Genomic DNA, 720 nt, shown 5'->3' with positions numbered 1-720 from the left:
AAAAAGAAAAATGTTAATGACAATTTAAAAAAGATACAAACGTGTAAAATAATCTAATATTAACAGTAATTCAATAATAACACTGTTCAACACAAAAATGTTTTTTTTTACATTATAACGAGACTAGTAATTTCCCGTAGTTTTTCGCTGAATTCGAATCGAGTTTATAAAATTGCTCTAACACAATTATAAAAAAAGAGGAACTGCGATTTGGGCCATCCCTTAAATTCAAATAAAACTAGAGAGAAAATGTACTTCCATATGTGCCTCATTCAATTCTGAAATACCGTTTGGGAAAGCTCTCGAGGTGTGCTACAAGAATATGTAATGAAAAATGGGGGGTTCCATTTAAAAAATTCAAAGTGACCTTGTCCTGACCTTGACGACGCCACTCAGGGTCAAACCAATGTTATCGTCTTATGTCGCCCTCAAGTCCTAAAACTTTGGTCTGAAACATTTTTCCCTAAAATGCACTGTTCAAGAGATATTTGAGGTGATCGATTAAAATGGGACGCCCTGTATATATACAAGGTGTCTGGTACTCAATGATACAGCGCTCGGGAGCAGGTAGTGTGGATCAAACTGAACAAAAAAGTCCTCTACCATTTTGCAATCTTCGTAATAGTTTTTGAGATATTAATACCATAAAAAATCTTTGGTAAATGTTCACCTTTACACTGTCTCTTATACACATCTCTGAGCGGGCTGGCAAGGCAGACC

The sequence above is a fragment of the Wasmannia auropunctata genome, unplaced genomic scaffold, assembly GCF_000956235.1.
Source record: "Wasmannia auropunctata unplaced genomic scaffold, wasmannia.A_1.0 LD336111.1, whole genome shotgun sequence".
Lineage (NCBI taxonomy): Eukaryota > Metazoa > Arthropoda > Insecta > Hymenoptera > Formicidae > Wasmannia > Wasmannia auropunctata.
This window is presented reverse-complemented; position numbering follows the sequence as displayed.